Raw genomic sequence first — 24,252 nt, 5'->3', positions numbered from 1 at the left:
CAAGATACTTTCAAAAGCTGGGAGGAGGGAGAGAAACAAAGGGTCTGTGTGTCTGTCTATATTCTGTCTTTGCCAGGGACAGAACAGGAATGAAGTCTTAGAACTTTAGTAAGTAATCTAGCTAGGTATATGTTAGATTATGATTTCTTTAAATGGCTGAGAAAAGAGCTGTGCTGAATAGAATGACTATTTCTGTCTGTGTGTCTTTTTTGTAATTTAAGGTTTTGCCTAGAGGGATTCTCTATGTTTTGAATCTAATTACCATGTAAGGTATCTACCATCCTGATTTTACAGAGGTGATTCCTTTACTTCTATTAAAAGTCTTCTTGTAAGAAAACTGAATGCTTTTTCATTGTTCTAAGATCCAAGGGTTTGGGTCTGTGGTCACCTATGCAAATTGGTGAGGATTTTTACCAAACCTTCCCCAGGAAGTGGGGTGCAAGGGTTGGGAGGATTTGGGGAGGAAAGACGTGTCCAAACTACGTTTCCCAGTAAACCCAGATAAAGTTTGGTGGTGGCAGTGGAAATCCAAGGGTAAAATAATTTTGTACCTTGAGGAAGTTTTAACCTAAGCTGGTAAAAGTAAGCTTAGGAGGTTTTCATGCAGGTCCCCACATCTGTACCCTAGAGTTCAGAGCGGGGAAGGAAGGGAGCTCTAGCTACTACTGAACCAAGTACTCTGTATCAAAGTTGCTGTTTACTGGATAGAATGGTGTTTTGTTATTCTACAATGAGTGGTTGGTTTTCCAACTTTCCCCGTGTCAAGGTTCCTCCCCCACTCTGAACTCTAGGGTACAGATGTGGGGACCTGCATGAAAAACCTCCTAAGCTTATCTTTACCAGCTTAGGTCAAAACTTCCCCAAGGTACAAAATATTACACCCGTTATCCTTGGACTGGCCACTACCACCACCAAACTAATACTGGTTACTGGGGAAGAGCTGTTTGGATGCGTCCTTCCCCCCAAAATACTTCCCAAAACCTTGCACCCCACTTCCTGGACAAGGTTTGGTAAAAAGCCTCACCAATTTGCCTAGGTGACTACAGACCCAGACCCTTGGATCTTAAGAACAATGAACAATCCTCCCAACACTTGCACCCCCCCTTTCCTGGGAAATGTTGGATAAAAAGCCTCACCAATTTGCATAGGTGACCACAGACCCAAACCCTTGGATCTGAGAACAATGAAAAAGCATTCAGTTTTTACAAGAAGACTTTTAATAAAAAATAGAAGTAAATAGAAATAAAGAAATCCCCCCTGTAAAATCAGGATGGTAGATATCTTACAGGGTAATTAGATTCAAAAACATAGAGAACCCCTCTAGGCAAAACCTTAAGTTACAAAAAAGATACACAGACAGAAATAGTTATTCTATTCAGCACAATTCTTTTCTCAGACATTTAAAGAAATCATAATCTAACACATACCTAGCTAGATTACTTACTAAAAGTTCTAAGGCTCCATTCCTGGTCTATCCCTGGCAGAAACCAGCATACAGACAGACACAGACCCTTTGTTTCTCTCTCTCCTCCCAGCTTTTGAAAGTATCTTGTCTCCTCATTGGTCATTTTGGTCAGGTGCCAGCGAGGTTACCTTTAGCTTCTTAACCCTTTACAGGTGAGAGGAGCTTTCCCCTGGCCAGGAGGGATTTCAAAGGGGTTTACCCTTCCCTTTATATTTATGACACCCCGCTTCGGTATTCCATAAAACCTTTGCTTAAAGAAGTTGTCCCCACTTCAGCACACTATACAGTGAGAGGAACATTCCACAAACATGCCCTTAAAGTCTTGGGTTCCCTTGTTCTCCCCTCAGCCATAACTGGCTGACAAAATTACAGTTTAAAATTTGTTTGTATTTTCTTGATATGTGCAGTAATTCGTATTCTGAATAATCTGCAGCTCTTAAGGATTTATGGAGTCTGTCCAGACTTATAATTGTCTAGCAAGTAAAAAAATCTGGGCTTTCTAAATATTTAACAGCATATTTGTATAATAGGATTATAGTGATCACCTAGCAGGTGAATGTGTTAAGAACGGATATTATATGTTCATATTTAGGCAGGCCATACTAGTAATTATAGCCTACAAAATATTTTCAGAAGTTATGAGATATGTTTTAGATAATGAAGGTTTTAGCCAGAGACCATCACAGTGGCTCCTAAATAGCATTTTAAAAATTCTCAGTTTGTATATATTTTTTAATTAATATGTTCAAATTTAAAAATGGAAAGTCATACACCTAAAGCCAAGTTAACGTAATATTGGATTTGGGTGGAATACACATTAATCACATGGCTCAAAGTTATTAATAGATCTTAAGTATTTCAGTTGATATGATCCTTTACCAGATAAATGGATAATTTTCTATACTTCTATATGCAGAGAAAACTGAGGCACATTACATTAAGGACACTATCAGCATTAACTATGAATTGCTTTTCTTACATTGGTTTAAGTCAGATATCACCCTCAAAGTACTCATGTAGCCTGCTATTCGGACAGGACTACACCATGTTAAAAGATTGTAACAGCATTGTGTGCACACAACTAGTTTAATAAGAAAGCACAGGATAACACTTTTGAATTTTGTAGGTTTGAAACTTTGCAGAGAACAAAATATTCTGAGGTTTTGGGTTAAGTGACAGTTGACAACTCCTACAGCGAGCTAATCAGAATAGAAGGGGTTAACATCAAGGGGGAGGCAGGAGAACATGATGATGCAATTAGGTTAAAAAGATGCAGAAAAACGCTCAACAATTCTGTTGTCAATCTGCTCTTAAGTTGCTATACCTCTGACCACCACTAGCAATTGTCACTTACACATTTTGCAAAGGTACACATTAAGAGCAGGTTGTAAGAAGTCTTAAGCTTCTAGCATTCTAATGGGAAAAATATTACCTGAAACAAGATATTCATTACAAATAGGGATCAGAAACCAAACTCACTGGAGAAACAGCTGAGAGAGAAGCTTGCTCTGTCATATACTCATTTTGCCTAAACTGTCAAAATGCAACAGGGTATCTTGGCTACATAAAGTGAAAGCTTTAGTGCTTATGAAAGTCAAGGACCAACCCTACTTACAGCTAAGAACTGTATGAGGAGACACTGTGCAGGCTTCCGCATGCAACTCTGTTAAGTAACATATAATGGTATAATATCTACTCCTTCCCCTCCATCACCAAAAACAATTTTCAGAAGTCATTTGCTTCGTGTGGTTAGGAATGTATGTGCACAGTCCACTGTTACAATAGGGTGTTCAAGTAAAAAAGTGAAATGCACACTCAGGCATAATGACCTGGAACTAGGTGGAGTCTGAAAGAGGTGGCCTGGAAGCAGTGAGAAATGTTTGGCAGAGAAAGAACAACATTGCAGCAAGGAGCTAGAGGGAACTGGCAGCACAGGAGAAAACAAGGTGACCAAATGATCCCAGTGTCCTGGAAGATTTTAACTCAAGTGATCTGTCGCATAAAAATTGAATGCAACATTGTGATATCAAACTTAGATCTTTCCTCAAGTGCAGTCTCTTACTTTCCCATCTTCAAATAATATAGAGATGGAAAATATCTCTTAAATCTAATCCTATCATCTCTTTGTACAGAATTGTTTTCTATGTATTGTTTACTGGGCATACATGCAGACTGTGACCAAACTGTCAGGACATTTCTCCCGCTATACACTAAATTGTCCTCTGAGTTTCATCCTCCAACTTTAATTATTCTGTTTTGTGGCATCTTAAAGAATTATTCTGTATTGGTGATGTTACTTACAGACAGTTATATTTCTCTAAACTGTTATTCAGTCAAGCTAGGTATTTTTAGCTCTTTTAAAACTATCCTTGTAAGCAAATCCCTTCAGCCCACTAATCATATTTATAACTCTTCTCTGAAACTCCCTCCAATCCACATTCAAATTTCTGGATAATAAAATGTCCAGAACTGAATGCAATATCATAGTGGTGGTTTTACCAGAGCCAGAGACAACTGTTTACTGAACTCCATCCAATCTTAGTCTTCAGCCTGAAAAAAACCACAAAAGAACACACAGAATTGGGTGCCTTTGGAACTGCTAATCTTGTCATTTTCGCAGACCAGTGGAGTAAAGTTTTCACAGAAAAGGTGCAGATGAAACTATTAGATTCTATCTGTAGAAATACTGTCACAATAGTGACAGGATATGCTTTTTCTGTTCTCCATCACTGTGACTAAAATTATCTTACTTGATATTGAAATTCTATGCATAACTGTGAAAACAAGGATCAAGATTTGTCTTTGTTCCTGGGAGGACAAAGGTGAGTAAAGGGTTTGGATGAGTAAACTGTTTAAACAATAGAAGGTCAAAGTTTGAAACAGACTAAAATTATGTAAGTGGTAAGGGGAAAATTTACAGACCCTTGATAGCTCCCCCGGCTTAAAAGAAGGAAGCTTCATCTCCATTATAACATCTTAGAGGAGGCCAAAGTTTTTCTTGAAAATGCATCAGGAGGGGAAGAGTCAAGGACCAGGGGACAGCCAATATTGGGAATCTGTTGGCATGATGGAAGCAGGATTATGAAGTGGGATTACCAGCCATTGTTGAAGCTCCCCAAAGATGAACACTAACTGGGGAAGGAGGACTTGCCGCTCCTCCCCCCTCAACCCTCCATCCCGGGGACCTGAGCAGGCAATAGGAGGGAATTGAGGGGTGAGGTAAATAGCACCAAGAGAACCAAATCAGGTGGGAAGGCAGAGAGAAGGGGGATCTGAGCAGGCAACAGGACGGAACTGAGGGGTGGGGTAGATAGCACCAAGAGAACCAAATCAGGTGGAAAAGTAGAGAGAGATCTATTACCAAGATATCCACACAATGGAAGGAGTACCCTTAACACCACATAGCATTTTTTTGTGAAAAATATTGATGACTGAGCAAAGAATCTATGGAACATATAAACAGATCTTCATCGTCTTAGTAACCTTCATCATATTTGCCATTCATATAATGCCACTCATGCTCAAGGGATCCCCCAGTACTTTGCAGACTGCACACACACACACACACACCTTCACTTGCCAATGAAATGCAGCAACATCTAGGGTGGAATATGGCCACTAGAACATTATATGAGCTATTAGTTATTATTTTTACAGTGTGACCAACTCTTGTGATTTGTGTTATTCCTAAAGCCCAGAATCATGTGTTATTCCTAAAGCCCAGAATCAAAGATCCAATTGCATGAGAATCTCAGCTTTCATTGAAGAAAAAAGGTGTGTAGCCTTTATGGTTGCAAAGAAAAGTCTTGAAAAACATAAAGCTAGTGCACCATAAAGGCTCAAAAGCCAGAACCCAAACAACATTTATTATTTTTTAAAATCTCATGATTTTGGGGGGCCAGACTAATAATTTTTGAACATTTGGGGTGGCAGTACTGCATACAGCGACAGTGTATCTAACTCAAACATCAAAAGGTGCTATGGACTCTTATGACCTCAGGTGGCTAGGACTTCTGCTTTTTGTCTCACCTGGATCACAGTGTCTCTACCACACCATGCTGAAGAAATAAGACTCAGAAAAAAAAGGGAATGACCAACACCACTATCTAAAGCACCTTTGTTTTCACTGGAAATCTCACACCCACATACTACCAAGCCTCAATATGCTAAGCACACTTAATTCAGAAAAAAAAATCACAGCCCACAGTATGATGGATACAGATTATTCCTTTTCAAGAAGAACGTATGTCATCCTACAATTGTTAAACTACATTGCTAATTCTGACTCTAAAATTAATCCAGTGGGATAGAAATGAAATAGAACAAAAATCCAATTCATGAGTCAAATGAAAGTGAAATAATATATGAAGATATCATAATCCAACTATTTGTATTAATAAACATACATACTGCTTGACATCTGTCAAAGAAGTGTAACGGTCAATTCCTTCTCATTGCTAAAATGATCTTGATTCATACACACTCCATGAGGTTCTTGTAAACTACCATTTGACTTACTCATAACAAATATAGTGTCCACATTTTAAAAAGAGAAGAAAGAGAACTCAGGGAACTACAGACTGGTCAGCCTCACTTCAGTCCCTGGAAAAATCATGGAAAAGGACCTCAAGGAATCCATTTGGAAGCACTTGGAGGAGAAGAAGGTGATCAGGAACAGTCAGCATGGATTGACCAAGGGCAAGTCATGCCTGACCAACCTGATTGCCTTCTATGACGAGATAACTGGCTCTGTGGATATGGGGAAAGTGGTGGATTTGATATATCTTGACTTTAGCAAAGCTTTTGATACAGTCTCCCAAAGTATTCTTGCCCGCAAGTTAAAGAAGTACGGATTGGATGAATGGACTATAAGGTGGATAGAAAGCTGGCTAGATTGTCAGGCTCAATGGATAGTGATCAACGGCTCGATGTCTAGTTGGCAGCCGGTATCAAGCAGAGTGCCACGGGGTCGGTCCTGGGGCCAGTTTTGTTCAACATCTTTATTAATGATCTGGATGATGGGATGAATTGCACCCTCAGCAAGTTCGCAGATGACACTAAACAGGGGGGAGAGGTAGATATTCTGGAGGGTAATGATAGGGTCCAGAGGGACCTAGACAAATTGGAGGATTGGGCCAAAAGAAATCTGATGAGGTTCAACAAGGACAAGTGCAGAGTCCTGCACTTAGGACAGAAGAATCCCATGCACCGCTACAGGCTGGGGACCGACTGGCTAAGCAGTAGTTCTGTAGAAAAGGACCTGGGGATTACAGTGGATAACAAGCTGGATGTGAGTCAGCAGTGTGTTGCCAAGAAGGCCAACAGCATATTGAGCTGTATTAGTAGAAGCACTGCCAGCAGATCAAGGGAAGTGATCATTCCCCTCTATTCGACACTGGTGAGGCCCCATCTGGAGTATTGTGTCCAGTTTGGGGCCCCCCACTGCAGAAAGGACGTGGAAAAATTGGAAAGAGTCCAGCAGAGGGCAACCAAAATGATTAGGGGGCTGGGGCACGACTTATGAGCAGAGGCTGAGGGAACTGGGCTTATTTAGTCCGCAGAAGAGAAGAGTGAGAGGGATTTGATAGCAGCCTTCAACTACCTGAAGTGGGGTTCCAAAGAGGATGGAGCTAGTATGTTCCCAGTGGTGGCAGGTGACAGAACAAGGAGCAATGGTCTCAAGTTTCAGTGGGGGAAGTCTAGGTTGGATATTAGGAAACACTATTTCACTAGGAGGGTGGTAAAGCACTGGAATGGGTTACGTAGGGAGATGGTGGAATCTCCATCCCAGCCAGGGCTTTGTCAAGCCGGGCCTTAAAAACCTCTAGGATGATTTAGTTGGTGGTCCTGCTTTGAGCAGGGGGTTAGACTAGATGACCTCCTGAGGTCTCTTCCAACCTTAATATTCTATGATTCTATAACTGCTATCGTTATAAAGGTAAAAGATACTTATCGTCTTCTGGAGACAAAGAGGTACAGGCTTCTATGAATCAGTTCAGACACAGTTATAGAAATCACAATTCCATAAACCTATTTCCTATTTATTGGAAAACAAAGGGAAGAAGATTTAAACCATGGTGCTTTACAATTACCTGTGTAATAGTTTTAAATATATTGTATCATTCTGGCAAATAGCAGTGTCTTACTTTAGCAAGGATTTGTTGAGGAATAAACACATGCAACCTGTATCAAAGATCAAAATAATGCTTTATTCAACTGTGACAGCGCATGACTCACCATGGTGGCATCTCCTACTGGCCATCTTGGGAATTAGCTGCGCAGGTTGGTACACCCTCTCCCAATGGTGGCTTGCCCGCCATCACATCTGCTGTCAGGCCTACATCACTCCAAGGACCGCAGCATCCTCTTCATGATACAGTCATGAGGCTGTGTCACCATCTGTGATCTCCCCTTCTGGGGCTTAGTACGGAAGTCCAACTGTCCAGCCACTTCCCCAGTGGCGAGTGGAGGGGGGGAACCCGGGCCTACCCACTACTCTGGATCCCGGCCCAGGGACTGTCTGAACTGAAGTTACCTACTGCATTTCTTTGCCTCAACTACCACTGCATTTCTTTGGGCCACTTTCCTGTGGCTACAGAACCCTACTCAGTCTCAGCAGCCTGTTTGGAGCTCCTTCTCTACTCCCTGGGTCCCTGCCTGCACTGCTCTGTCCAAGGTGCTGTGGGTTGCAGCCCACTCTGTCTCTCAAGCTCCCAGAGCTCCTTTTATGTGATCCCCCTGGGCCCTGATTGGCTGCTTCCCATGCTGCCTCCCTAGGGCTCTATTAACCCCTTCCCTGCCAGTGTGGGGCAAACACCCAATCACACACCTTCCCCCTCAGACCTCGAGGGTAGGGATGCCTCTTGCCCTGCATCTGTCCAAGATGACCCCGCAGGTTATCCCTCTCTTTCTCAGCTTCCCTCAATAGGAAACATACATTTTCCTGATCCTTCATAGTATGCCTAAACTATTCCCTTAGGTGTGCCTGGTCTCTTTCTGCCCTTAGTCGGGCCTGCTCAACCACTGCTAGTTTCTCTTGCAGTTCCAGCTGAGTGCCCGGCATCCTTTCATTCAGGGTCTGGATCCCCACAGTAGCCTGCTCTGCCCCTGCATTGATTCCTTATCTGCCTGGGCCCTCTTCATCTGAGTTCATCTTACCTATCAGTTCTTTGCCATCCCCTGCTGGGTGTGGGAGATGACTCCCTGACAAGTCTATGGTCATCACTGCCACGTCTGTCCTGATCGTCTATGACCTAGCCTGGTCCCCAGACACCCCTTCACTATTCCACCTTCTTGTAAGGCTGCAATATCTTTTTATATGGCCCTCTTCATGGCACCAAAAGCAAACTCTTTGCCTCCCCTTGGCCATGGGCCTCCCATTGTTCTTCCATTGCTCAGCTCCTTCCCCTGGGCTAGCCTTTACCCCACAACTCATGTATGGGCATTCGCACTGCTGACGCCCCTGTTGTCCACAGGCCCAACACTTCCGCGTATCCCTGTTCTCTTCACAAGTTGGACTCTCTTGGGCTCTCTCTTCTTTCTGTTCTCTGGGTGAGACTTCTGGCCCCCATCCCAGTAGGGCCACTCTCCCTTCCAGTGTCCTTGTCACCCACCGGCATAACATTCCCTCAGACCAGTCTCTGGCTTCCTAGCTCTGGTACCTCTCTACCCATCCTGCCCCCTGTCGCCTCTACTGATTTCTCCCCGCAGGAGCTTTACTATGGCCACCTGTTGCTCTGCATGGTGGTATCTCCAGAATTATTTGGTATAGCTGGCAGATCTGCACCAAATAATTCTGGAGATACCTCTGTGCCTTCCATTGCCTCTGCTCGTTCTCCAGAACTTCCCGCAGCAAGGTCTCGAGCCATCCCCACTATCTGTCAGTCCCTTTCTGCAGAGAGACTGAACCTGGAGTCCAGCATAGGAGGGCACAAGAGCCCTCAGCAAAGAAGGCCTCTGCATACTGTGGCTCCATTGTCTCTTTTCTTCTCTTGTACTGTTTCTCTGCCGTGCACCTCAGCCTCTCTTAGTCCTTCTCACTCCGATTATATCAGGATATGCGTCTGGTACCATCTTTCACTGTGCACCAGTGGTCTCTCCACCTCCCCTTACTTCAGGGGCAACTGTGTGCCTGCATTCTCCACCAACTTGTGATGGGGCTCACTCACCATGCTGGTACCTCATGCTGGCCATCTTGGGGATTGGCTTCGTAAGTTGGAGCTCCCAGTGGTGCCTCTCCAACCATTATATCTGCTGTCAAACCTACGTCACTCCAAGGACCGCGGAGTCCTCTTCATGACACAGTCCTCCTGCCGTGTCACCATTTGTGCTCTGCCCTGCCATTTGGGGATAGTACTGCAGTCCAATTGCCCAGCCACTTCCCCAATGGCAAGTGGAGGACCCGGGCTCACCCACTACTCCCTGTCCCTGCCCAGGGACCCTTTGAACCAAAGTCACCTAATGCATTCCTTTGCCTCGACTATTGCTGCATTTCCCTGGTCCACTGCCCTGTGACCACAGAACCCTACTCAGTCTCAACAGCCTGTCCAGAGCTCCTTCTCTACTTCCCGGGTCCCTGTCTGCACTACTCTGGAGGGTAGGGATAGGGTCCAGAGTGACCTACACAAAATGGAGGATTCGGCTAAAAGAAATCTGACAAGGTTCAACAAGGACAAGTGAAGAGTCCTGCACATAGGACAGAAGAATCCCATGCATGGCTACAGGCTGGGGACTGACTGGCTAAGTGGCAGTTCTGCAGAAAAGGATGTAGGGGTTACAGTGGATGAGAAGCTGGATATGAGTCAGCAGTGTGCCCTTGTTGCCAAGAACACTAACGGCATATTGGGCTGCATTAGTAGGAGTATTGCCAGCAAATTGAGGGAAGTGATTATTCCCCTCTATTTGGCACTGATGAGACCACATCTGGAGTAGTGTGTCCAGTTTTGGGCCCCCCACTACAGGAAGGATGTGGACAAATAGGAGAGAGTCCAATGGAGGGTAACAAAAATGATTAGGGGGCTGAGGCACATGACTTATGAGGAGAGGCTGAGGGAACTGGGCTTCTTTAGTCTTCAGAAGAGAAGAGTGAGAGGGATTTGATAGCAGCCTTCAACTACTTGAAGGGGGGATCCCAAGAGGATGGAGCTAGGATGTTCTCAGTGGTGGCAGATGACAGAACAAGGAGCAATGGTCTCAAGTTGCAGTGGAGGAGGTCTAGGTTGGATATTAGGAAAAACTATTTCACTAGGAGGGTGGTGAAGCACTGGAATGGGTTACCTAGGGAAGTGGTGGAATCTCCATACTTAGAGATTTTTAAGGCCTGGCTTGACAAAGCCCTGGCTGGGATGATTTAGTTGGGGCTGGTCCTGCTTTGGGCAGGGGGTTGGACTAGATGACCTCCTGAGGTCTCTTCCAACTCCAATCTTCTATGATTCTATGATTAATCCCTTCCCTGCCAGTGTGGGGGTGAACACGCCATCACACCAACAAAATGTTAAACACTCCTAAAGAGAGGAAATCAGTCAAATGGATTTATGAACCTTGCCAACAAATTCATTGGACCCATAAAGAGATAACTCAGAACATAAGGTTGAAGTCACCAAGATAAGCCACAATGAATGTGTGTAGTGTTTTGTTTACCAAAAAGGGTGATTTTTATATATAAATGCAAATCAAGGGATAAGGTGTAGACTGAGTTGGCCAGGAAAGCATGTTAAAAATGCAGCTAGGATTTCGTTAAAACCTCACCATATCATTCTGCTCAAGCTAATCCACACAGAGCTGTCGGGGGGTGGGGGAGAGGTCCATTAAACAAGATGTTACAGTATTCAAATATTTGAATCACTACTTTATGATCAGATTAAGATAATAAGTGTTAAAATTTATAACCATTACTTGACAGGCACATCTACATGCTATATGTTCATCCACTAAAATTTCCTGATGAAATGTAAAGCCACCGTTACTAACAACATAGGCAGGGAAGATATGATCATGAAAAACTTGTATATCAATAGAAGCAATACCATGCTGGGTCATAGTGTTTTTTTCTGCCTCTCCTTGTCTGATTTGAGCCAGCTGATACTCAGCTAAAAACAAGAATAATGACTGTGTATCATCCTATAGATATCAATGAAGAACAATTTCAATATTTAGAACGTAGCTCTCATCACCGATCCTTGACAGCCACAGCATATGGGGACAGGGAAGCTTCACAGGCAAACCGTAAGAGACGTGCACTGTTTCAGTATTATTTTCTCAGACAATGCTATGTAATTAGAATTGTACATACATTTTTTGTTTCATTAATAGTTTACGATATGTTTGAAGTGATAAACAGGAAAAACTTTTCAGGTTCAACGATGGCTGATTTGTGTGTGAATGAAGCTGAATCTTTAAAGTCAGTGAAATGTTTGGTTAAACTTTGGAATGTATCATTATAAGACTGCATCAAAAATGCCTGTAAAATAATTTCTAGTACATTCTTTTCAAAGAAAACTCATCGTATTCAGATTATTACGCCTAACAATCAAGCATTCAATAATAGGAAGTTATCACAGTGTGTTGTATGGGGCCAATATGCAATGGAGCTGAGAAAATTACATCTGAGATGCAACAGCTATCTTTTCTGCCACCGCCTTGTAAGGAATAAGAAAAAGAGAGTCTTCTACTTGTCCTTTATTCCGAACTAATGAAGTCTCCGCTGAAAAGCCATTTGAAGTTTCATAGCACCAGATTCACTGTGTTGGCTAGAAGAGGAAATCTCAGGTATTTTTTAAGTCATAGGAGCCGGACATTATGATTATCCAAAATGCACTTGTGTCACAAAGAAATCTATTCTCAAGCATTTTCACTACATCAAAAAGGCATGACTTGGTGAGTCATGTAATTTGGTGCTGAAATGGGCAGTAATATCTGTCAAACAATGCAAGGTCAGAAATACACAGGATCATACTTGTCTTTAACAGGTAAAATTTTTTCCTTCCATTCTGTGGTTGCTATTAAAAGGTCAATATTTGCCAACAATTACCACAGCTCACTGTCTAAAACACTGTAGTTATTTCCTATTTCAACTGTAGGATAATGATGCCATTTTCCAGATACAACTATATGGCAACTCTTGGAAAATGCTGACTCAAAGCAATCACCATACATTGCTTGATGTTCACCCTAAACTATGGAGGTATTGTATGCATGTTGTCAACATTTACTCATAAAACTCTAGTGTCGAATACAAAGTCTACATATTATACAACCATTTCATAGAGAAGTGGTTAGAATTATTGGTTTAGGACACAAGCACAAGTGTACCTGTAGTTAACATACAGTATATTTCTCATCCTGAGTACAGAACATACTTCTCTGCACAGTGCTTTTCAGTGATAAACGTAATGAAAAAAGGGAACATTTTTAACAGATACTTCAACCTTGTCTTCAGTGCAATACACTCCATTTTCCCCCACCATAGCAAAAAATGTGATCAATCAGGATGCCCACCAGTTTATCTCATTTCAAGACCAGCTCCTCAAATGTTCTGGCAAGATATTTGAAGATACCTACACCCTTTGTTGTGCCAGGTAGGCTTTGTAAGCTTGCAAGTTCCTCAGACAGTTATCTGATATCCATTATCAACACCTCACATCATTCTCAGTAGTTAGTCAGTGATATTTGAGCTTTCTTCCAGTGCTATCCTAAAACAAATATATTTTGTTGTAAGCTGAATAGTTAGTTTTGCTTTCCTGCAGAGAGATTCAATCCTTTGTTTGTTGCCATAATGTATTATTCAGTTTTTACTTTGTGTCTTTACCAGCACTTTACATATAGTCAGTTTTACTATTTCCCTTATAAGTTTCCCATTTTGTTCATGTTGGTTTTTCACTAAGGAACAGGGAAACAAAAACACTTTTAGAAAAATATAAAACTGATGGTAAAATCATAAAAAGTAATAGGGGAGATTCAAGTATTACAAAAACCTATATTTTAAAAAACCTTAACTATATTTCAGTTTGATTGTGTCCTTAAAGTGGAACGTTGCTGTTTCATGCATCTCATAATAAACATCATTTGTATAGCACCTTAGGTCTCCATTACACTTCAGAGACAAAAAGACTCTGACATGCCCTTGCTTTGTGGGCTTCCTGTGTAAATTAGACATAAGACAGCAAGGGATGATATAAACAAAGGAGGACAAGGATTCCAACAGTAAAATATGGTGTGCTGTAAAAATGCCATCCTTGATATTTCTCTTTCTATCTCTTTTTTTTTAGTTATTTCAGTTGATTTGGATGGAAGTCAGTCCTCCATCACTAACTGCAAGAAGTGAACTTAGTCACAATTTTTTTGTCAAAATACTTTTTGAAAATTTCCACATTGTTGAAGTTTTTAGTTCTCCCCTAATCTCTTTCTCTCCCCACCCCTTTTTCCCTTTTCCACTACCTCTCTTTTTGCCATGAGCTGCAATAAAGTAAATAATGTCCAGAATTTTTCATCACTGTAATTTTTTTAATTTTCTCCAAGTTTGGGAAAAGTTATGCAATGGCAGCATTATAGAATTTCATTTTTCTTTTTGCCACACTGTAACTATTTCAAAGTTTGAAGTTTTGAAAAGTTAGATTGGATAAAGGAAAAAAAAAAGAAAAGAAAAAATCCTGGCTATCATTCATTCTATTACTTTCAGTGGTGAAAAGGGGGAACAACATGGAAAAAATCTAGATTTTAAAAATGTCAGTCTTTGAAAACCAAAATTAAACAAATGTTGCTTTGTTTCTTAATGTGCCATCCAAAAATTTCATCTGCAGCGATACATGCCTCAGGCTATGGCACTGCTTTATACCTGTGCCAGTTTGTGGTGTGGATGGGAGTAAGGGGTGTGTACCAGGTCTCAAGTTTCAATAGGCCTCCACCCCCGCAGTTCGAGTGCACTAAACCCTTTTCTTCCTGACCCTTATTCAATTAATAAAGGTCCCTGTCTCCCTGTTTTCACCAGTAGTACCAAGCTGCACTGATTACATCAGTACAGTTTTGCACCACTCTTGTGATCAATATGAGTGAACGTGGATCCTGCTCTGAGACGAGCTGCCTGGCTCAGTGACCATACCAGTGGTTAATCCATGTGTGGTGGGAGTATACCATCCTCCATGACACATCCCAGAGCAGCAGGAACATTCACCTCTCCTGGGATATTTCAGAAGCAAGAGTAGATGGGCATTAAGCAGACTTCAGCCTGGTGCCGGGAACACATCAAGCACTCGAGGCTCCTGTACAGGAGGGCAAAAGATTCCAACAGTCACTCTGGGAGGGCTCATCATACATGTCCCTTCTGTTAGCAGCCAGTCCAGCTGATATCAAGGCTCTCAAATACAGAATCTGAAGTAACTAATGATGTTCTCCTCAATTCTGCTGGCCTCATTGTCAGATGGGATGCTTACCAACGTTGCCTGTGTTAACAGTAGTATTGTGTTTACTGCAGCCCTGCAAAAGTATTTTAGGCAGTTTACAGACACACAAAATGCTTAGAACTGAACGGCTCAATTCTGCAAACTGATCTCAAGGGGCAGAAACTTACTCCCACATTCAGCTCTGTTGACTTCACATGAGATTCTCTGCAAGAGCAAGGGTCCTGTTTGCATGATGATCCTCTAAACAGATAACATACCCACAGGAACTGAGAAAGGATACCCAGTTTTTCCTTTTCCCCCGTTACTGTAACTCTCAAATTCCAGTTTAGATTTGCAGTTCAGCCTTCATTCTTCCCCTCTCCTAGTGCCCCAAATGTTTCCTTCCATGTTCTCTCACATGACCCTTTATCCTTCGTCAGCACTTTATCCTTAGATTTCCCTTTGTACAGACTCCCTTTCTATGGACTGGGTCCATAGAAGTCAGAGGGATGCCAAGGCATGCTGCTGCTTTCGGATGAGAAGTCCTTTCTCCCTTTGGTTTGAGCCTTTATATGTTGCCCCTGAGAGGTGTTTGGTGAGGCTCCAGTTCCAGGTGTTGCCAGGAATACCACTTGTGGCTTATTGCCTCAGAGCAGTTCCACCACTTCTGGTGGGCCCATTCTGCCCCTAATTCACTCCTGGTCATGGGGGAGTTTCTTTTTCTGGGAAGCTGGGTCTTTAATGCAGTGTTAGGAAGGAGACTGCTGGGGACATATTTACCCACAAAATATTTTGGAAGTACACAACAAGATTTTCACTAGTAGGCTTTGTTATTTAAGGCATTGTGTACATTTAGTTATGCAAACTGGCAAACCACTGCTAGTGTAGGCAGAGTTATATTGTTATAGAAGTACTTATGCTGGCACAGTTTATTCTGATTCAATGACACACTGACATAAGCACTTTTAGACCACTGTAACTGCATCTACACTAGGGCTTTTACCAGCATAGCTATGTTGGCAACATAAATAAATAAATAAATTTCACACCCCTAATTGACATAGATATGCCCATAAAATGTTTATGTGTAGACCATCATATTAATCTCAATTCACTGCAAGAGATTTGTTAATTTACCAGGTGCACCACTAGCCTCCCAGTCCCACATCATCCCACTCCCTCCTTCACCCACTTCAACTTCACATCCCAGTTCATGTTCCCACAGCTTCTCCTCCCAATCCCAGCGCTCCCCACACAACCTTTTCTCAGGGTCCCATCACATGCTCTCCCCTGCCCACATCCCACCAATCCCCTTTGTTCCAGTCCCTTCTCAGTCTCCCTCTCAGGCACCCCTAACCCAGCTGCTACCATACCCCCCCCCATGACCCTATATTCCAGTCAGGTTTTTTCCTTCTCCATCTGCCAGCCCGGGCACTAGCAGGAGCAGCATTGAGAGCTCAGGTGAGGCAGTCTCTCTGCTCTCAGTTTCTGTTTCCAGCACCATAACAACCCTTGGCTGCCAAGAGGAGCAACTGCAGCTAAAGTTCTGCTTCACTCCTGTACCATGGGCTGCAATATACCCAATATAGGCAATATGCTCAGAGAACGTAGCTGCTAATTTTCACACGCTCATAACTTGGCCAAATGTGGGTGGATTTTCTCAGGGATAGCAAAAGGCACATTCCTGATACCATCAAGGGGTCAACAAAATGGTTTTAAGAATTTTCTAACACAGTCTAAACATTTTTTCCCAAAAAAATTCAGCTTGCGACACACCAGGCATGGAAAATGTCAAGTTCTGTGCAATTGAAAACATAGTTATAATGGAAAGTACCAGCTCTGCCTATAATATTTAGACTGAATATCTGGAAAAATTTCATTATAAAGTTTCTTTTGCAGGACTGCAGATGAAGCAATGAGAGGCCCACTTCTGGCGGCTGCTGAAAACCCCAGCTAACTAATCTAAGGCCTTGTTGCAAGTCCACGTACTGACCAGTAAGACCCTCTCTCTTTAAAGATGCCATGTCCCCAGCTAATTGGTACTGCAGCACCTCCTGGAGTGAGGCTGCCCTTGTAGCCCTACTATACAATTGCATTCTGGCTGCAAGGGGCAGGGTGCTTTCCACCTTGCTTTGACTGATTTAAAATCCTTGACAAACGTTAAATTCATCCTCATGCCATCCCTAGCTGCATTTATCCCTGTTTTGCTTGTGGGATAACTAAGGAACGAAGATTGAGGAACATGCCCAAGATCACAAGGGATTTAGTGTCAAAGACAATATTAGAACTTGGGAGTTCCTGGAAACCAGTCCATGTGCTGACCATATGCTGAAACTGTTAAAAGTTTCAAAATGCTTGAAATGCCTCTAGGCTAGAAGGGAGTATTTTTCAAAAATCTGTAAATGAAACTGATGTTATGATTATTTAATCCATTTTAAAATGAATGTGGGATTTGTTTCTCAACAACAGTATTAAATGGATATTCTGTGCTTTGCTGTTTATGATCTAGGGCAATAAATATGCTCTAATCAAAGGGAGTTTGAAAACAACTATGAAGTATAAATTCCCCTTCAATACATAAGCCAAATGCTCACAATTGTAAGAGGCTTTGAAATGCAAAATGTATAGTCATCGCTGGGTACATGCACAAGAGGAGCATGTGGACAATATTCAGCTGACCTTACAAATTGAGGCAAAATTAATTATAGGCAAGAAGAAACATTTTTGCCTCTGGGTATGGAGGTCTTATTTAGAAAAGATATACTAGTTACTATTCAGCTGATATTGCAAGTAACACAAACAAGATAAAAGTTGAATTAGCCCTACTGCAACAGCTTGTACGGGTCTCTATCCATGTCTCAAATATAATCCTTTGTCTCCTGACAGAATGACTGTGTTATCAACAAAAGTAAAACAAAACAAAACAAAAAAAGTGAATAAAAATCTGACACTTCTAGCAGAGAAAACAGTGTAAAACTGTAGTATCCCATCTGGGAGGTTTTTTTAGTCCTTTTGTAGAGAACTGTGTACTTCTGACTGGTTATTTTATTTGTCATTTCTGGTCAACTTACAGAAATCTATACGTATATTTTACCAACACTATTACCTTAACCAAACTTTTAATCTCATAAAAAAGATATCCAGTTCATTTGGCAGGATCCATTTTCCATAAACCCATGCTGATTGATATTATATTACCTTCCTTCAATTCTTTATTAATTGAGCACCATATCAGCCATTCTATTATTTTGCCCAAAATCAATGTCATGCTGGCAGGTCTATAATTACCTAGGTCATCCTGTTTACCCTTTTAATATATTACCACAATATTAGTTTTCTTCTAATCTTCTGAAACTTCCCATGTGTTCCTAGAGTTATTGAACAGCAACCCCAGCAAGCTCCTTGGCCAGCTCTTTTAAAAATTCTTGAATGTAAATTATCCAGACGTACTGATTCTTAAATGTCTAACTTTAGGAGCTGTTGTTTGACATCCCTTTGAGTTACTATTGTAATGTAAACTATTTCATTATATGATTTGACCACATCTGGGTTTTTTTCGTAACCACAGAACAAGAATATTTATCGAACATGGCAGCCTTTTCTGCATTCTTATTGATGTTATTATTATTATTATTCCCTCTAGTAATTGACCAATACTATTGTTAGAACATAAGAACGGCCATAATCTTTGTGTCCTTTTGCATCCCTTATTAATTTTCTACAATTTCTAGCTTCTAATTTATATTAATTACTACCAACTTCCCATCCCCCTTCATTTTTTTTTTAAGATGACTACTTTGCCTCTAAGGCAGGTTGTTTTTTAAAGTAGTGTGGCCTTCTTTCTTGATTGTAGCATTGAGTAAAATTCTTTAACAATTCCCAATCAATCATTCACAATTTTTCTGTTTAAATTCTTTCTCCCAACTGATTTGGCTCATAAGTGTTTTTGGCTTTGAAAACTAGCCTTTAAAGCACCAACTATATATATTACTGTGTTGGGCTTTATTCTATTTGTACATAATAAACATGGTTAACTCATGATCACTTGTACATAAGTTACCACTAATTTTTAGTTCTATGATCAATTCCTCTTTATCTGAAGATAAAGGTCTAATATATAGAATATAAAGATGAGGTCTAATATATAGAATTCCCTCATGTTGGATGCAATGCTTCTTAAGTTAGGAAATGGTCATCTATAATATTTAGAAATTCCAAAGATGTTTTAGTACTGGCAGTATAAAACCTCCAGCATATGTCACTCAGATTGAAGTCTCCTACAATCAAACAGCTTTTTTCCTACACAACATAGATAAGGTGCTTAAGGAGCTGGCCATCCTGTCTCCTAGTATGATTTGGCAGTCAGCAGCAGACATCAACTAATACCCCATCCAGTTATTGATCCATAAGCATTCAAGATCATTTTCTTACAAGGTATCAGTGACTCAGAAACAGGTAATGTTATTTCTGACAGAGTGCCACTCCCTCTCCCTGTTTGTTCACTTGATCATTCCTAAATAGGTTATAACTATTTTGAAGTATCAGAGGGATAGCCGTGTTAGTCTGGATCTGTAAAAGCAGCAAAGAGTCCTGTGGCACCTTATAGACTACCAGACGTATTGGAGCATAAGCTTTCATGGGTGAATACCCACTTCGTCGGATGCATGTAGTGGAAATTCAGGTTTTAGTAAAGCCAACTAAGTCGAATTTATGCTCATAAATGAGCAATTTCTCGTTTGTTTCTCAAACTTCTAGTATGAGAGCATCAGCAATTTGTTCCTTCATTTGTTCCTTCTTTTTGCCCTCCCCTTTTGTTATTAATTCAATGCCATCCTGACTTGTCAACCTGTGCCCAGGAAGATTGGTTTCCCTTTTATTGAGATGGAGGCCATCCAAACTGTTCAGCCCCCTCTCCCTATGGAAGGTGGACCAGTGTTCAACAAAATCAAACCCCTCTACTTTATACCACTTACCTAGCCAGTGGTTCACTTCCAGAATTTTCTGACCACCTCTCAAAGCGAGGGAAAAATGTTACTCTGAGGGGATCTACTCTGAGGGAATGTTACTCTGAGGGGATCTAGCTACCATCTCCGGCTACAGAGAGCTGTAAGATCTGCTGTTGTAGAAGAAAGCTGGGCAGGGTAGGGCCCTAAGTTGTTCACCTGATCAGGAATAATAGTAATGGTAAGTATAGAGTTTCCTGGTTATGTTTGCTTGGTATGGAGGGACAATAGCATTCCAAAGTGTGTCATTAAAATGACATACCAGCCCCTAGAATATGCTTATCCCTAAACGACTCAGTGAAGAAACATGAAAGTACAGTAAGCCTGTCAGCCATCACCAGCAAATGCCAGCTATAAAAAGCAATGATGAGTAGCGGAAAACAGCAAGTGAAGTGGGAATAAAGGAATAAGTACATTGATGCAATCCTAATATAATTGTACACACACTTAGCGCTCATACTCCAGTTACCAAGTCCACAAAACATAAGCACATTATAGCCCTCTGATAGCTGCATGACACAGGCAAAAGGATTCCCTATTTCCTATTAAAAAGATCTTTGACCCTTTTATTTCACTGCTTATCAAAGTAACAAAAAAAGTCAATAGAATATAGTCTACAAACACAAGTTATGTAATTAAGTATGGTCATATACATACAAGTCATAAGATCAGAGCTTAGTTCATTCAACAGAAGAATGCTCTTCCATGTATACCAGTTCCTGCCAAAATGGATGAAGCAGGATTAAAGCTAACAAACACATTTGTGAAAGTGCTGGGGGAGGGGGGTGAGAAAGTAATTCTTGGAAGAGGTAGTACTAAAAGTACATATAACAATAGGAATGTTTTTCTACTCACCCCTTACATAAATACTGCATACTAAATACATTTTCTTTAAGTCAGAAATATGGCTCATCTTAGAACCTTAAATTAAAAAAAGGATTGGGGTTTATTACAATGTTACTTCACAGTCTGGGGTTCTGATCCTATAAACACTTATGTACATAAGTAACTTCAGAATTTAGAAAAGATTTCCTCATTAAAGACCTGAGATTATATTAACCCTTTACATTTACATGTATTCAGTAACAATATTGGAAAGGTTGAAGTGTTCTTTGCCATTGGGGCTGCAGGAACTGTCATTCTTTGCCTGGTTGATGACACAAAACAAAGCATCAGCTTTCCCATATCTTTGTAATATTAAATGGTTTAGTAATTTTTTAGTAAGAGTTTACACTTGTTGTTTAGTTTAGTAAGAGTTGACATTGTTATTAATTTATTTCAGTAAAGCTAATATATCTGAGCAAGTCATTATCTTTGACATTTATCCACTCTCCCTTGTGGCCTCATCTCGTTGTGAAACTTCTAAAGAGTTGGGTTCCTTTCTGTGAACCCTACTAGTCTTAGCCCTGGTCTATACTAGGACTTTAGGTTGAATTTAGCAGTGTTAAATCGATGTAAACCTGCACCCGTCCACACGATGAAGCCCTTTTTTTCGACTTAAAGGGCTCTTAAAATCGATTTCCTTACTCAACCCCTGACAAGTGGATTAGCGCTTAAATCGGCCTTGCTGGGTTGAATTTGGGGTACTGTGGACACAATTTGACGGTATTGGCCTCCGGGAGCTATCCCAGAGTGCTCCATTGTGACCGCTCTGGACAGCGCTCTCAACTCAGATGCACTGGCCAGGTAGACAGGAAAAGAACCGCGAACTTTTCAGTCTCATTTCCGGAGACTGCAGGAACTGTGGGATAGCTACCCACAGTGCAACACTCCGGAAGTCGATGCTTGCCTCAGTACTGTGGAAGCACTCTGCCGAGTTAATGTACTTAATGCACTTAGAGCATTTTCTGTGCACTTAGAGCATTTTCACACACTCGAATATATAAAAACGATTTCTAAAAAAACGACTTCTACAAATTCGACCTAATTTCGTAGTGTAGACATACCCTGAGTGCACAGGGACTGCCAGGGCTCCTGCACACCTTGTAAAAGGGAAGGGAAGGGCCTGAGATAAAGCTCTGTATTAGGACAATAAGTCATTTATATGCTGTGTTTCTTTTTGAATTGTTCAGCTGAGAAGTGTTTCTAGGATATTCTCATTTTTCTTTCAAATGTTTGACTAAATGTGGGGGCATAATGTTCACAGAAATATTTAACTTTTATCCATGCTTCTATAGGTATGTATGCCTCCATCCCAACATACTTTCCAAAAGCGTTAAGAAACCCTATGCCAACTGCTAACTTCTCACTATGCAGTTAACGTAGATATGCACACATAGCTGTGCACTTTACAAGCTTTGTGAAAAAGTGTATTCCAGGTGCAGAGAACCTGATTTTCAAGGGGGCATAACTCAGTCAAGTCAAAAGGAATTTTCACTGGAACCTTAGAAGGTACTTCTCAAAAAGGGCCAATTTCATATCAAATATTGACTTCCTAGCCCCAGACATTTTGGTTGGAAAGCTGTTACAAAGAAAGAAAGAAAGTAGTAGTTTTTTATTTTCTAATAATGAAACACTGACACTTCTGCCTCCCTCCCATTTTCCCTCTAATCAAAAAAGGCTGAACAGTTTCTGCTGAAACTTGCCAAAACAAATAAATTCATCTCTAAGCAGAGGCCAAATTAGGATTATTTCTGCCTGAAAGATAAAAAATTTCAGAAAGTTACATCTGTTTAACTTAATTTTTATACTTGCTTGTGTTATTGATATAGTTCTACAAATAAGACTTGTTCATGTATTATTATACAATTACAATTAATACTTAGCACATGCATAGCACTTCTCAAAGTGTTCTATGCACAATCAGATAATGGACGCTTTATGATGCTCAGTAATATTAGATAGGATTTGGATCATTTTTCCCCACTTTTTGTTGACTAAATTATTGTTTTTCATTAGTTCATCTTTAAAGAGGTCCTAGAAAGCAAGGAAATATTGTTACTCCCCAACACACACACAGGCTTCACAGATGAAGAGCCAGCCTAAATCAATTGCACAAAGCCATATAATGACACAGCAGCAGAACTAGGATTCAGAACTTGGGAATTTCTGGTCCCCAGACCAATGATCTGGCCACTGGAACAATGTCTCAACTGATATAATAGCGTGCTTCAGAAAGGAGAATCTATTTTAATTACCTACATACACATAGCCTTTGACGTGTGTGTGTTAGGAAGACCCCAGAGTAGAGCAATGATAATGTTTTGCCAATATATTGTTGATACACACCGTTTCTTCTGGGGGGGGGGGGTTTGGCCTCTTAATTAAAAAAAAAATCAGAGAAAACAAAGTTATGGGAAAGTATATACAGTACACCAGGACTTTGTATATAACCTTACACAGGATAGAGTTGAGCAGTCTCCTATTTTCCACGGTGGTTCCTCCCAAACTCTACACATTGAGAAAGACAGATTGTTTGAATGCTGTAAACATTAATCATGTGTCTTCTAGTCACCCACCCTCCCCAGTGCAGGAAGGGATTTGCATCCATCAAAGCCCGCTATAGGGGGAACTTGTAACCACCCCCCAGTCCAAGCCTTGCTGCATCCGTCTTGCAGCAGGAGAAGAGGGAAGGGACCGCACACAATTCTGACAGCTTTCAGAAACAAACAAAAATAACCCAGCGACATCTTGCCTTAATACAGCTGGTAGGAGGTGGGGAGAACTAACAGGGCTGCAAGGGAAACTAATAAAGGCAGGAGAGAGATCCCCGCTTCTGCCTCTGCCCAGGAGCTATTTATAAAGCAGCCGCAGCGGCAGCAGGAGGAGAGAGCTGGCAATAAAGATTTTCTCTCCCCCTTGTGTTCTGCACTCGCGCGGTGACTGCGAATAAATCCGAAGTTTCTTTCCGGCGAGCGGGCAGCCCTGCGCTGTGGCGGGAGGAGACACTGCCGGGAAGCGGAGGGACAGAGCGGAGCAGGCAGACAGACAGACGGACGAAGGGTTGTTACCTTGGAAGACGCGCAGTCCTCGGCTCGGCTGCTGCTGCTCCTGCAGGTGCAGAGCGGCGCTGCCCAGTCCGGTTGCTGCGGCGGCGGCTGCCCGCGCGCTAATCCCGCTCCTCTCCTCCTCCTCCTCCTCCTCAGGGTGACCACTGCCGCCGCCTGGCACTTACAGCCTGCCCCCGTCTCGCCTGCCGGGCTCATTCGCAGCAAAGGAGCCCGCGCGGGGCAGCTCCACAGAGAGGGGCAGGGCCGGGGCCGGGCAGCTGCCTCGAGCTCCTGGCTTGACGCGGGAGCCAAGCGGCGCAGCAGCGGATGGGGCCTGGGCGACAGCAGCAGCCAAAATCCCCGAAACAAGGGAGCAGAGGAGCAACCTTCCCCCCCCCTCCGACCCCCAGCTAGATTTCAGTGGCTCTCTGCCCCCCAGGGACTATCCATCCATCACCACCCATTCCCTTCCCTGCCCC

General features: G+C 41.9%; 1 protein-coding gene across 1 annotated transcript in view; it reads right to left on the bottom strand.

The window, feature by feature from the left end:
- The window catches only part of LOC140913618 (formin-1-like), a 126,842-nt gene extending 102,970 nt beyond the window's left edge, over positions 1-23,872 (bottom strand). Inside the window, exons 1-2 of the mRNA XM_073350344.1 lie at positions 23,795-23,872; positions 23,183-23,234 (exon numbers count right to left, since the gene is read on the bottom strand). The gene's annotated coding sequence lies outside the window, so the exon portion shown is untranslated. The remainder of the gene's footprint in view (positions 1-23,182; positions 23,235-23,794) is intronic.
- Positions 23,873-24,252: the final 380 nt, after the last annotated feature.

Source organism: Lepidochelys kempii, chromosome 6 (genome assembly GCF_965140285.1).
Source record: "Lepidochelys kempii isolate rLepKem1 chromosome 6, rLepKem1.hap1, whole genome shotgun sequence".
In the NCBI taxonomy this organism is placed as follows: domain Eukaryota; kingdom Metazoa; phylum Chordata; order Testudines; family Cheloniidae; genus Lepidochelys; species Lepidochelys kempii.
This window is presented reverse-complemented; position numbering and strand designations above follow the sequence as displayed.